A 13,309-nucleotide genomic window follows, 5' to 3' on the forward strand; every position below is an offset into this window, starting at 1 on the left:
TTCCTAAATATTCGGTTTTCTTTTTCAAACCTACACGTGAGGCTGTTTCTAGATAAGAATTGATTGAATAAAACAGATGGCCCCGTCCTGTACATCAAAGGTCCAAACAGAACAGAAGGTAGCGTAGGGACAAGTCTTCTTTCTGATTATCTTTGAACTGGAATGTTAGTTTTCTTCTGCCTTGGGGTTTCCACTTAGACTAAAATTTGCACAACCGAGTCTCTTGGTTCTCATGCATTTGGACTAGGACTGGGACTAAGCCACTAGCCCCGTGGTCTGCAGCTTGCTGCTGGAGACCTTTGGCATTGCGGTGTAAGTAGCTGTGTCTGCCGGTTGTTTCTCCCCTTCACTTTGTGGTTCCTTGAGATGAGTTCTCATTCTGTAACTCATCCTCATCTGGACTTTTGCCATGTAGCACATGGGTGGCACCAATTGCCGCTCATCTTCGTGTCCCTTAAAGGAAATATGAACTATACAGAAAATATCTCTCCCATCCGCAATACCCTATTAGTCTGTTCCTGTGGAGAAAGCAGACTGATAAAATGATTTGCTCATCTTTATGTCCTGAAGATAATATTTTTTGTTCTTAAAAAAAAAAAGGTTTTATTTTTAACTGTGTGTGTGTGTGCGTGTGTGCGCGCGCACGTGCGTGTGCATGTGTGTGCACAGTCAAGCACAAGCACATACATAGAGGTAAGACGCTAGTTTTCAAGAGTAGTCTCTCCTTTTACTTTGTGGGGTCAGGGTCTCTCTGGTCATTTCTGTCACTCTGTCCTCTGAGACGGTTGTGTCCTCCGGGCCCGCTGTGTCCTCCAGGCTGGCTGAACTTCAAGCTTCCAGGTGATTCTTCTCTCTCTATCTCCCATTTTGCCTTAGGAGTACTGAGATTACAGATGAATCACCGCATGCGTCTTTTTGTGTGTTCCAAAGCCAGAACGTAGGATATCAGTCTCGTGCAAGGAGCATCTTGCCCCCTGCCCCGTTTTGTGCTTTGAGATAGGATCTGTCTTACTGTGGAAGACCTCGACCTCCAACTCTGCCTGCATTTGCAGACGCTGGGGTTGCAAACGGAGTGCTCATTTTCTACTGTGAAGCTCTGCTAAAACTGCTTTACGTTTTCCATGGGCTAATCTTATTTAATACTTGCAATAATTCTTCAAGGTAGATACTTCTAAAACCACCCACACGGCTAGGGGATATACCTGTCAGCGTTTGCCAGCTTATGATATGATAACAAACATTCCCCAGCCTTCAGTAGCTTACGACAACAGTTTTCTCCTTTGAATCCACATCAGTGGGAGGCGACTGTGGGTCTTCTCCGAGTGTCTTTTCATTCCCGGGTGCAAATATAGGCACGGTTCCTATGCAAGATGCACTCTTCCTCTGGCAGAAAGAATTAAGAGTAAGATTTAGACTCAGACATGTACCAGTCTTTAGCTCTTCAGTTCCGATTTCACTGGCCAAAGCAATTGTTGTGGTCAGCCTTGACGTGGGCTAAGGAAGTGCACTCCTCCTGGATAGTATCTGAGTCACATGGTGACTCGATAGGTCATCTAAGCCATCCTCTCACGGCACAGAGGAAGAGCAAGCAGAGTCTGGATTCAAACCCAGTCCTCTAAAGGCACAGCATCCATGAGGTTTCTACTGCCCGCTGGATGGAGTCCAAATGTGCACAGGCCCAGCCTCTCTTCTTTTTTTTTTTTTTTTTTTTTTTTTTTTTTGAGAGAATGACGGTCGTGTGTCACACAGCTCTTTGTGAACACATCCTGTCAGCCCCCTCATATCAGGTGGGTAGGGGGGGTCTGCATCTACTGAGAACCGCTGCCGTAGAGGATGTCATTATTAGTGTGTCCTTTCTCTTATCCCTCTGAAGGGTGAGGAGATACTCTTCTTTGTCATGGCTGCCCCCTGCTCCTAATGCAGTGTTCCCAGAGTATTGTGTGTGTGTGTGTGTGTGTGTGTGTGTGTGTGTGTGTGTGTGTGTGTGGTCAGTAGGGAACACACTGTAACTGGACCGTTCTCCTGAGGATGACAACACTTGTCCTATTTCCCACCTCTCTAAACTGAGCTTAGCACCTTGTGCTTAGGTGCCTCTGACAGGTCAGTACCACATGACTCACCGTGTGAGCCTGTCACCACCAGGCCCTGGGTTGGGGCGTCTGAGGCAGGAGAAGGAAGACGCAAATATCTTTCAACCTTCTGGAAGTCTTTCCCCTTGCCCAGGAAGAGCACAGGAAGTCCTTCCCTTAGGTGGGCTGGGCCGTTTCCTCCTAGGAGAAGAGGGGTCCCCGGAAGTGCACACTCAAGAGCTGGGAAGCTGTCCAGCCTCTGGCTGCACCTTGCATGCATGATTAACTAGTTCAAGTGGCTGAACTGAACCTCTGCCCATCCGTTTTCCCTGCTGAGATCTGGCAACCATAGCGGTCTTGCTCTTCTCCCCAGTTACTTTCAAAACACACAGTGAAGTGTGGGGTGTCCTCAGGAATGCAGCCTTGACACCACCAGAACCTGAGCTGGAATCTCCCTGACCGGCCGAGTGGCTGCAGGAAGATTTAGAATTTCTGCAAGCCACGCCACAGTGCCCTCATCTATAAAATGGAGATAATAATTAGAGCTATCTCCCAGGATGAGAAAATTATGGAGGTGCCTAGCATGTACCAAGGCTTCAATAATGTTGGTTATTTCCAAATGAGATAATGATGCTGGTTATATAAGGGAAAAGCCAGGATTCACTGGTAAGGTGGTGGGCAGGCCTGGGGTGCAGCTCGGTGATAGATTGTGTGCTCTGAATACACAAGACCCTGGGGTTCAATCCCCAGAAACGAAAGGAAAACAGGACAGACTCACAACTTCTTAGAACTGGTAGAGTCTTTCGGCCAAGTATGGGGTGTGGTTCAGAGGAATGAGGAAGCTGTCCAGGAGGTGACAGGGCACACAGCACAATTTGCCTTTAAAAACCTGGGGGGAAGGGCAGTGTTCGCTGACCATTCCAAAAGCTCAGGGGTCCTAGTTCCTCATCCCAAAAGACTTGTCAGCGCCTCTTCTCTTCTCTGGCCTCCCCACTAAGTCACCAAATCTTATCGCTGCCTATGAAGTAATGATAAGAACAGTAAGCCAGGGGACAAATGACACTGTTGCTTTGAAAGTTGTACACGCTTTCTCTTACATACTAAGGACCCTTCCATTCTGTCTCCCACTCAAAGGAGCCAGAGTTAGGAGAGGGCTGGAGATCACTCTGCATGCCAACACATGGAAATACTGAAATCTGAAAGAAGGCAGTCACCACAGGCAAGCCATAAACTAATGGCAGGGGCAGGATTAGAACCCAGGGGTCCTAACTCTAGCCCAGGTCTCCTTTCAAGTCCTTGGGTTTCTATTCTCAGATTCCTTGAACCACGGCAGTCTTCAGACCAATCCCACCTGACTCTGGTCTCTCCTTAAGACCTTGTTCCAGCGTGATAGTGTCCCCATCAGAATGTGTAGATCCTATACAGGTGAGTCCTGTGATCCAGCTGTGGTCTGTCCAGGGCAGCACAGACCACCACATGATGGTCCAGTAGCACGGCCTTGATCTTGTCCTTCCCCTCCTATTAGAACTGGCTTGTTGTCACCTTGAGGGCTTGTCACCTGGTTCCCGATTGTGCCTCTCACTGAAGATGTGGTCTCTCTTTGAGTTATCGACAGGAAGTTGGCCAAAGTGAGCTCTTCTGATTTGGGGCAGCTCTAAACATTAGGGAAGGTTTTTGTGTATTTGTTTTTCTTTCTCTTTTCTCAGTGGTGGAGAATGAAGCCCACAGCTTCCCTCCACACAAAACAAGTATTTTACCCCAGCTCTAGAGAGTTCTTTATGGATTCGTCCTCCTGGATGTCTACCCCACTGGAGCTAATGTAAGTCTCCAAATTCATTCAACTATAAAATTTGTAATCAATATTTCATATGAGCCAGGTCTTGGGTGGACTAGGGCTGAGAGGAACCGGCAGATCTGTTCCACATGGATCCTTTCTTCAGAGGAGACCTAAGGGTTCATGCACGCAGATGATTTTGTCTTGCTTAGTAGACATAAATGCATAATAGGGAACCGATCACATCTCCTTTTCGGTGGCAGCCCGCAGATGGCTGGAGAAAGCCACCACACCCTTCTCCAGGCCACTTATGTATCACATCATGTGATGTCCAGGTCCTCAGCATTCTGGTCCCCTCCTTCATACATGCCTCAGTGTGAGTGTCTCTCTCAGACATGGGGCCTAGAGTTGAGTCCTGTTGTCTAGCTGGGATCTCCCTAGGGCAACAGGAGAGGCTGCTTTTACCTCCAGTTTTGGTTGGTAGAATGTAGTCACAATCTTGCCTGCCCCCATTGCTTTAGTGAGCTCAAGGTCAGGTAAAAATCTTGAAATGATTTTCACGGACACCTCATCTAGATTCTTCCATACCATGTTTGGAGCATGATAATCTCCTGGAGACACTCTCCCTTGTTGCCAGCCCCCATGTGACTGTTAAGTGTAAAGTCTGCAAAATTAGGTGTGAAGTTCCTCAGTGTACCAGTCACATCCTAACTGCTCAGTAGCCACAGGTAGCCGGCGGTTGCAGACAGTGTGAGCAGAGAAATGTCTCTCAGGCCTCTGCTGTGGGCCTCATACCTTACACTTATTCCTCATGGCGGCTCCTTCTGTACCTTCCAGCTCAATCTCCAAGCCTGTTGAGATCATCTGGAAAGTTATTCTGGTTTCCACAGTGTTCTGTCTTCCTCTCTCTCTCTCTCTCTCTCTCTCTCTCTCTCTCTTTCTCTCTCTCTCTGTCTCTCTCTCTCTCTCTGTCTCTCTCTGTCTCTGTCTCTCTCTGTCTCTGTCTCTGTCTCTGTCTCTCTGTCTCTCTGTCTCTCTGTCTCTCTGTCTCTCTGTCTCTCTGTCTCTCTCTCTCTCTCTCTCTCTCTCTCTCTCTCTCTCTCTCTCTGCCTGTCTCTCTCTCCTCCTGACAGCAGCAGATCTGATTAGTAGTCCATATTTCCTCAGCTTCATCAAAAACCACTGGTAACAATCCCTTGCCCCAGAGCAGAGGGCATCGGAACCACGCCCATGCCATGAGGTAGATATTTAATAAATTAGGTCTCTGAATCAGGGTCTGTGCTTGGACCCAGGAAACTACATGGAGGCAGGAAACACCCATAAATAGAGTCCTGTCATGGTGGGTGCTGACTCTAGGAGGCCAATTACCATCACCTTACATACAGGGCTGGCCTGACGGTTAAATATGGGCGTTCAAAATCAGCTTCCAGGATCCGGCCTCTGCCATTTTGCAAGCTCCTTAGTGACTTTGTGCTAACGTCCACCTTCTGGTGCAACTGTGGAGACGAAGTGAGGCATATGAGTATTTCCTCCGTGCTGTGGAAGAAAGCTGGGTGAGTCATGTCTTAGGGCCTTGGTTTCCTTAGTTTATCAACGTCCCTGGAGGTCCACACCAGGCCTCCCCTTCTGGATTTATCTATTCAGCGGTTTGATTCCAATCTGCTCTTAGCATCCTGTACTGGAACGGAGTGGGTGGGGAGGAGGGGATGGGACCTCAGTGAAGAACCAGAATTGCTGGCCTAGCCTTTGATTCTGTGCTACCTGGGGCAGACCGAGGTGGATCTCAGCTACAACTTAAGATAAGGTAAGGTCACGGGAGGTGAGGGTGTTACATTTAGGAGTCATTTGCCTGTGCTGTTACCCTGGTCTTGACCTCTAATAAAACCCTCTAAGTTCCTACATTTACTTCTTTCTCCTTTTCTTCCCTTCAAAGTCTAACAAAGGAAGCTTACATTCCTGGCCTTCTGAGGTCTGGCCCTTGCTCTGGGAACCCAAGCTCTGTTTTGTCAACTATACACTAACCCCATAGACGCCCTACCTTCTACGGACGCAATTCTAGGTTCACCGTTTGGCTTAGTTTGTCCCTTCCCTATGCTTAGCTTTGTGTGTGTATTCAAAACAGTACCTTCGGGCAGGAGCCCGATAAGGTCCAGGGCGGCTATAATCCTAATTCAGAGAAGAGCTTGACTTTGAGCAAGCTTGAGCCTATGGGCCCCAGGGTCTTGGGACCAGGGGCTCGGCCCTTGCTGAGCTCCCAGAGACCGCAAAAGGACTGCCACCTGAGACTGGTTGGAAAGAACTGCATGGCCCTTCACAGCTTCGCAGCTTAGGCCGCCCGAACAATAGGAGAGAGGCTGAAGGGTGGTGGGCGTCGGCCAGGTCCCTGCCAGAGGGAGAAGAGGCCAGTGGTGCTGCTGGTCCCCTCACCTTAGCCCAGGCTACGAGTCTGAACGCCAAGCTTTCGGTCAAAGGCGAGGTAAAGCGGGCTTGGTGGCGGTGGCGACGCTCTAGGAGGTGGAGGAGGGCCGAGCCCACGGGGCTGGGTCCTGGAGGGAGAGAAAGCTCTGTGTAGAGTCTCCTCTTCGTGGTTTCGCTGCTCGACCCGGCCTCTGAGCTCTACCGAGGCTCAGGTGGGCGTCTGGCCCACGTGGGAAAGGGAAAGGCGCGGGCTCGCGGGGCGCACACCCCTCCGAGTCCCCCTCCCTGGGACCGGACGCGCCTGCTCCGGGGCAGCTCAGTTCTTAGGGCCAGTGGGTCGCGCTCGCTGCTCGCACACCCTTCGGACGCTGCCTGGCCCGGATCGCCGCCGCCTCCTCCCAGGGAGCCGCCGGGGCGGGGCAGAGGGGGAGAGGGGGTGTGCGGAGCGGGCGGGGAGGGGGCTGAGCGCCGTGGGAGGGAACGAAGGAGCGCGAGCGAGCGAGCGAGCAAGCGAGCGAGCGGGGCATTTCTGCGCAGCTCCTGAGCGTCTTGAAGACCGCTCGGGCGGCCACTGGACGAGGGCACCGAGAGACAGACAGACGGACGGCTCCCGGAAGCCGCGCCGCCGCCGCCGCCAGGTTAGCAGGGCGCGGAGACCGCGCAGGCTGTCGCTACGTCCCGAGCCTCGCGTGCTGGAGGACGTGCGTGGCCGGAGCCGGAGCTACAATTCGTGTCTTAGCGGGTACGTGGGTCGGGGTCCACGTCTCCCGGTGTGAGTTGAATGTGAACGCGCGTGTGTCCGTGGATCGGTGCGAGTGGATGTTTGGCGTGTACGTGCGTGTGCATCTGGGTAAGGGGCTGGGTGGTGTGCTAATCTGAGTGAGGGTCTGTGTGTCTGCGTTTGCTTGTCCGCGGATGTGCCTGGAGAGGGTGTGTCCCAATGTGTAACTGGGTGTACATCTGGATGAGGGAGTGTGCCCGTACTGATGGCTTAGCTAGTGGCTGAAGCCTATGGCGGGTGTGTGTGAGTGTGCGTGTGTGTGTTTCACTGTGTGCACGCCAGTGTGACTCCCCGTGTGTGTGTGCGCGTGTGAGGGCGGGTGTGCACCCGCGTAGCCCCTGTGTGCGTGTGCTCGGCTTTGTCTCCGCACTGCCGGGAGGAAGGGGGTGGGGGCGGCGGCCGAGGCGCTGGCGTCGCCCGGAGCCCGGCACTGGCCTAGGAAGTGGGTAGCAGCGGCGGCGGGGGCGTCTTAGCTGAGTGGAGACTCCCTGCTGGCAGGTGGGCAGCCACACCCGGGGTATGGAAGAGCCCTACTGACAGCGGAGCTTGGCTCCCGGCTGAGCTGAAGCGGAGGGCGTGGCCTGCTCAAATCCCGGGTGTGTGTTTGTGTGGGGAGGGGTGGAGTGGGTGATTAGGTGTGAAGAGGGTGGGTGTGTGCAGGCATGGGTGTAGGGTGTGGGTAGTAGCAACAGCGGCCCCTCAGCTAGTAACCCAGCGGTTTCTGAGATATGTTTCCTTGTTCGTGTAAAGACCATCACCCTGGCCAGTTGCAGCCCAGCCTGGTTAGGTACCCTCCCTCTCTCACCCTGGACACTGGGAAGGGCAGCCGCCTAGGTACTCTAAAAAGACTAGTTAGACTGATCACTATCTTAAATGGCCAGCGCCCGGCTCCAAGGAATCCCCTCTCAGAAGGTCTCCATACTTTTGAGAGAGATGAGTTTCTGTATCTCTTCCCCCATGTACTGGGCACGGCATGTACGTCTAGTCTGGGTGTATGTGTGCATTCTCCCTGTATATTTCTCGTGCATTTTTTAGGTGCATATGTATAGTGTACTGATGAAGAGTGATAAGGTATCTCCGGATGTATATGTGCATCTGTTTTGATAAGTTCTGGTATATCTGTTTTTATGTGTGTGTGTGTAGCTGTTTGTGTATTTGGTGAACCTGGAGGTGGGACAGTAAGAGAAGTGCCATTTTGCTGCTAACTGGAGCAGAATAGAAAGCCCCCCCCATTGGAAAAACAAGATTACAAGGAAGTTTGGGGATTTAGTCACTGTCTGCCCGGTTCAGACACTGGTACTGACGTGTAGGTAGACTGGGTTTGACAAGGATCTAGAGAAACCGAGAATCTCACAGAGGGAAGGAGAGAGGACGCGCGAGCTCCAGCCTTCTCCTGGGTCTTCCCTCTAACTTCCCTCCTTGCTGCTTGGCTCGTGTACAGGGATAAATGTGCAGGCCTTGGAGTGGAAAGGGAGAGAGAGCAGGGGGTGCAGAAGGGAGGTGAGTGGATGGTGCATGGGGAGGGAGCCCCCAACGGCAGATTTCTGCAACTCTCCAGCTGCTTTCCTGCCAGAGGCAGTGGAGGCAGGGGAAGCTGGGCTTCTCACCTCTCTCCCTGAACACACATCTCAAGAGAGCCACTGCCCTGGCTGGCAGCGCAGGCACTGAACTCTGGTCCAGGGGTCAGTGTCCTTTTGACAGCAGCCAACCCCCTTTGTGTCTACTTTTATTTAGCTGCCCTTCTCGTCAAGACGCTGGCCTTCCCATGCCTCAGTTTCTCTGTTTGGGTGACTAGGGAGCCCAGTGTGGTCTCTGAGGCTGGACTTTTTGGCTCAGAGTTCTAGACTTGTCTTATTGCCAAGATTTAGGAATTCACTGCTCTTTTTAAAAAGGTTATATTCAGTATGTACGTGAACATCAGAGGGTGACTTGCAAGTCAGGGATTGAACTCAGGTCATCAGGCTTGGTAGGAAATGCCTTTACCCACTGAGACGCCTTGCTAGCCGGGAATTGAGCCTTCTTGCCCCCCAGAGATTCTGGCTTTACCCCCTACTTTCCTCACTAGGCCTAGAGCACCAGCTCCCAGTGTGGGCAGCTTACTATCTGCAGCGAGGTTACCAGTTTATTAGAAATGCAAATTTGGAGCCTCCTGGTAGACATACATGATGCAAAAATCTGGGGATGGGGTTTAGCAGTTGTAATGAATGCAAATTATTCTGACCTGTTCTACCACCTTCTAGAGAAGCCAGGAACTTCTAGGTTGAAACGAGGGGATATTCCTTCTTCCTTGCAGCCTGCCATACATGTACCTGAAGTAGCCCCAGAGCCTTCCTTAGTAGGTCCCAGGTCTTCCTTGTGGTCTTAGATAACTTCTTTGCTGACCAAAGCAAAATCGTACCCTGTAGCTTACTCCCTAAGTTCATTTTCTTCAACACTTACCTTGATTGACAGGAAGGCAGGTACAAGCCAGCCCTTGCACACTTGACTCTGGGATTTTTGTGCCTTCAGGCCCCTCTGTTTAGCACATCATTCCCCGGTTTCCTCAGACTCCCACTTGATGGTGTCTTTTGGGGGAGGGGGCAGGGCTTGGCCAACTCCCTAGGTTGGGTGAGTATCTCCCCTCATACATTTTCAGAGCTCGCAGCTCTCCCAGGGCTTGGAAGCGTGTGTAATTACACTTGAACTTTTAGTTGCCTGATTGTCTCCCTCAGCGCGGCTGTAAGTGCCACCTGGGCGGGGACTTGCTTGTTCATCATCCTAGTGTCCCGAAGCTTCTGGCTTTCGATTCGTGTTCCATAAGCCTGTCACATGAATTAAAGTCTAAAGTACGAGACAAGGGGCTGGAGAGATGGCTCAGTGGTCAAGGGCACTGGCTGCTCTCCCAGAGGACCCAGGTTCAGTTCCCAGCACCCACACGGCAGCTTACAACTGTCTGAAACTCACAACTGTCTGAAACTCAGCTCCTGTTCCACGGGATCGGACCCCCTCACACATGCAGGCAAAGCACCAATGTACATTAAAAAAACGTAAATACATTTAGGTTAGGACATGACGCTAAGCGATGCCCTTTCTTAAGTTTCTCCTTAAGCTTTGATGGTTTACCAATCCAAGCAGGACCTGTGGGGTTCTAGGCAGGCCACCTTTTTCACTCCAGTCTCTTGACTGCAGACTTGGCTCTCACTGTGCGCCCTCCCCTCCCCCACTCCCCCAGCTGCTATGGCTCTGCCTGGGGAAGGCAGGGGAAAGCTTGTGGGAGACATAGCCTTGCTTGTGCTCTGAGACCTCCTGGACTACGATCCCATGCGTCTGGGCCGAGGATGAGTGAGGAATCTAAAGGTCTGGGGTGTGACTGTACACCTCACTTTCCTCTTTTGCATGAGGTGTTGGGGTGAATGCTGTCAGCATGGCAGTTCCTCCTGGCCAGTGAGGATCTAGTCCAAGACTCCCTATGGGAGTCTAAAAGTGAAGAGTACTAACCACATGCGTACCATGTTGTTTGCACATTGAGTTGAGAACTTTCATCTTTTCACTTCGAGGGAGTGCTTTGTGACTTCTCCGGTGTATCCACATTGCTTATGTCACTAATTCGCATGCATTGGGAACGCTACTGTGTAAAGTAAGAGTTGGGCACGAGAGTGAAGATTCCAGTGCAACAGTCGGCCTGATAACCGAGGTGCCTATTGACTGACTGACTGGTAGGCAGCAGATACAGGGCAGATGGTGCGGGACAAGGAATGATTCATGTTTTAAGCAGAACCAAGCAGGAAAAAAGAGGGCTTCACCACGCTACTCAGAACACTCTCCAACTTAAACTGTAGGGATTGTGTTTTTCTGGAATCATACGTTTAATGTTTCCAAGTCATAGTTGATAACTGAATTAGATGGTTCCTGGCACTGGAGCCCGTCGGGCGTAGCTGAGAGAGTGACTCCATTTCTTCCTATGTCATATCTCTTTACCTGTAAAATGAACCAAGACGAGTCTGGGCTTCACAGGGTTGATTTGAGAGTTAAATGAGACCCTACATATGGAGCAGTCTGCACAATGTGGGCCCGGAGTAAACATTTGGTAAATGTTAGCTGTTGTTATTCCTGTGGCTACTGCACAGTTCCGCTCAGCCTGCTCGAATGCCTTTGTGTTGGGCCCTGGGCCTGCAGGCAGAGAAATGAGTACAGCAAGGTTCACAGCCCACCCGGAGATGGCAGTCTATCCGTAAGGATGCCTTAGCACCGTGATGATGATACACAAGGTGGGGAGGTGCGGTTGCTCAGGGAAGAAAAGCTTCACGGGGAAGGAAAAGACCGGCGTTTGGGTTTCATATGTATGGTCTTGTTGGACCAGTATGTGCCAGGCCAATGTGGCTTATTATCCCAAAGAGTTCCGTGTGGCTGAAGTAAAAGCTGGAGGGTGGGAGAGGCAGAGTGAGTGGCTACAGAACTGGGAGAGGAGAGCCTCCACAGCTGTGGAAGAGCTTGACCTAGTCTAGCTGGAGACTAGGGAAGAGAATTAAGCCGGCTGGGGGTAAGATTGGATTTGCATTTCAAAAACCACTCTCCAGGTGGTGGGAGCTCCTGATTTAAGGTAGAGAGGGAGGGTTGTGGAACTAGACAGGTAGGGCTGGGCCTGATAAACAAACTCAATGGAAATTGTTAGCTCTCTAGCTTTCTGTCTACCTGTCTGCCTCTCTCTCTGTGTCTGTCTCTCTGTCTGTCTCTGTCTGTCTGTCTCTCTCTGTCTCTGTCTGTCTCTCTGTCTGTCTCTGTCTGTCTGTCTCTCTCTGTCTCTATCTGTCTGTCTGTCTCTCTCTCTGTGTGTGTGTGTGTGTGTGTGTGTGTGTGTGTGTGTGTGTGTGTGTTTGTCCAAAAGTCAAGTGGCCCAGAGAATGGACTGACCTCTCTCTCTCATGGGCTTTGAGACCCTCTTAGCTCCACGAATGCTTGATTCTGGGTCTGCTAAAGGGTTGCCTTCCTGGAGTGTGTTGCCTTCCTTCCTGAGGCCACAGTCCAGGGAGCTCACAGCTGCAGACCTACACTCTCTCAGTTCTGCGATCCTGACATCCACTCTCAGCCAAGTGGTATCCAATGCTTCCAGAAGTGGGCTCCCTGGTCCCTTCTGGCTTCCGGAGGAGGACAGCAGTGGTGGCCTTGACTGGTCTGCTCCTGTCACGGTCTGACTTTCTCCCTGTGTGTCAAGTGACTTTCTCCCTGTCTTTGTGGTTCCTTTCTTTTAAGGTTTAGGACCTGCCTTAATCTTCTGTGTCCTCGTTTTAATTTAACTATTCACATCTGCAAAGACCCTATTTCCAAATAAGGCCATATTCTGAGGTTCTACTTAGACGAGATGGGAAAGGGGTGGGTGTCACTCACTACTCAACCCACAGGAGGTAGGAAAGAGCATAGCATAGGTCTGAGAGTCTTTAAGCTCAGCTCCAAATTTAGGCTCTGAATGGAGTGGCCCCGAGCCTTAGGGTGGGTTAGTTACCTTTTCCCAGTCTTAGTTCTTTCCTCTATGAAACTGGGACAGTGGTACAGCGAACCCTGGTCGGGATGAAGTTACACGCACATTCATTGAGGTGGTACACGGGACTCAATTATTACTCCCTCTGGGGCTCCCCTGCACCGAGTAGCTAAGTGACTTAACCTTGCTACATTTTCAGATGTGAAGAATCATCTTCTGGAGTCTAGAATTGGTCTAGAATCTAGACCAATCCTGCCAGCTTTCAAATCCCAGGAGATGGTGAGGACGCCTTTTGTGAATTGCTTAAGGGTTTGTTGCTGTGATTTTTTTTTTTTAATTATAACCTTCATCATCATAATAATCCTTGGCCATTGCCACATCCGCTGCACCTCAACAGAGCCCAGCCCACTCTTCTCCCAGGGAGGGCCTCTCCTTCTCCCTGAGGTAGAGGCTTTGCATGAAGTGTTAATATCAGGCTCAGAACTGTGGAAACCACAGACATGAATCCTCTGGCTGACTTCGTGAGTCAGGGAAGGGAGACTTAGACTTAGACAGATGTGACATCCCGAAGCTGTCCGTCGCAATTGCAATACCTTATCTGTGGCTTCCGAACAGTGCAATTTCTCCACTTGCAGCTTCCATTCCAGAAGCAGGATTGAGGGCACGTAGGTGCCTGAGGAGGGCTCTGCCTTAGACAGAGGTGGGGATCCGGCTGGGAGGCCTCAAGGTCTGAAGAGGTGGCTCAGTGGTAAGAGTGGACTTGCAGAGCACCCACACAGTGGCTTCATTTCTACCTCTAACTCCAGTTCTGA

General features: G+C 51.2%; 1 protein-coding gene across 1 annotated transcript in view; it reads left to right on the forward strand.

Moving 5' to 3' along the window:
* Window positions 1–6,714: 6,714 nt before the first annotated feature.
* Epb41l1 (erythrocyte membrane protein band 4.1 like 1) overlaps window positions 6,715–13,309 on the forward strand; it is a 120,361-nt gene continuing 113,766 nt past the window's right edge. The window contains exon 1 of the mRNA XM_032904587.1: window positions 6,715–7,003. The gene's annotated coding sequence lies outside the window, so the exon portion shown is untranslated. The remainder of the gene's footprint in view (window positions 7,004–13,309) is intronic.

Source organism: Rattus rattus, chromosome 5 (genome assembly GCF_011064425.1).
Source record: "Rattus rattus isolate New Zealand chromosome 5, Rrattus_CSIRO_v1, whole genome shotgun sequence".
NCBI classification, from domain to species: Eukaryota; Metazoa; Chordata; class Mammalia; order Rodentia; family Muridae; genus Rattus; species Rattus rattus.